Source organism: Belonocnema kinseyi, chromosome 4, assembly GCF_010883055.1.
Source record: "Belonocnema kinseyi isolate 2016_QV_RU_SX_M_011 chromosome 4, B_treatae_v1, whole genome shotgun sequence".
Taxonomy (NCBI): domain Eukaryota; kingdom Metazoa; phylum Arthropoda; class Insecta; order Hymenoptera; family Cynipidae; genus Belonocnema; species Belonocnema kinseyi.
This window is the reverse complement of record NC_046660.1, coordinates 24,828,294-24,829,641: the sequence shown is the minus strand read 5'-3', so window position 1 is coordinate 24,829,641 and position 1,348 is coordinate 24,828,294.

Genomic DNA, 1,348 nt, shown 5'->3' with positions numbered 1-1,348 from the left:
TAGTTAAAAACTTTATTATAACCCGTTGTGCAACGGACGCTGGAACCTGTTGCTCACTCATAGCTGTACTGACGAATTGACTGAGTCAAACAGCTCACCAAGGGTTTTACCCACTCCTAATACACTACATTACAAGAAACTACACTGTGAGAGTGCTTGCGATTGGCTAAGAAAAGTATTTGAAAAATTCCGGTTTATATTTGATCCACCCTCGTATAATTCTGATTTTAGCAGAATGAACATGTTATACTCAAAAAGTTGACAAACTTCCAATATTTACATGTATTTTAACAGAAAAGTTCATGTATTATTAATAAAATGTTGTCATTTTTCAAAAGTTTTCGTAAGATATGGCTATATAGACGTTATACCATTTGTAGATCAAATCCAATTTGATTTACGATTTTTTGTATCCACGATGTTTGAGGGTTATTTTCATATTTCTGAAACATCCAAGCGGGAAAATATCATTTCTTAAAAACTAAAAACAATGGGTACTTTTTTCCCTAGACTATTAGAATCGGAAATCAATCAAGAATAAATGTGAGAAATGACAGTTAGCAATCAAAGAGTTTAAATTCATTTAAAGGGTCATCGTATCATTTGGAGGATTGTTTAAAATAACTCTTAAAGATTAAAGCCAAGTAAGTCGATATTTCCTAAGAATATTGTTTTTTTCTATTTTTTGTTTTTTAAAGAGGGAGGGTCGGTAAGGCCGGTTTTTGGCCTAATTTATTTTTGGACCAAAAAATCTGAAAAAATCATGGTAGTATCTTATAAGTATCCCGAGTCGATTGGACGCTAAACAGACTACCCTCCAGCCCCCAGCCACCCCCACCCCCCTACAAATATAGGAAACACCACTACTCACCAACTGTATTTTCGAGAGATTTGACAGTCTTAAACATGTATTCTGAGGTTAGCTCGGGTTTACTATGGTTTTCGAGGACGCCGAATACAAATCTGGCGTCCTTTGACTTTTATCGCGTCAGGTTCAAGGTCATTGGAAGGTCAAATCGAGAGAAAACGGTAAAAAAATATTTAAAAAATACGTTATAGGTTTTTGGAGTCGCTAATTACGAATCTGGCATCCGTTTAACTGTATCGCTTCAGGTTCAAGGTCATTTAAAGGTCATTTGAAGGTCAAATCGAGAAAAAATGGTAAAAAATTTAAAAAAATACGTTATAGGTTTTTGGGGTCGCTGATTACGAACCTGGTGTCCGCTGACCTTTATCGCGTCAGGTTCAAGGTCACGGGAAGGTCAAATCGAGAGAAAACGCTGAAAAAAAAATATTTTATAGGTTTTCGGGGTCGCTGATTACAAATCTGGCATCCGTTGACCTCTGT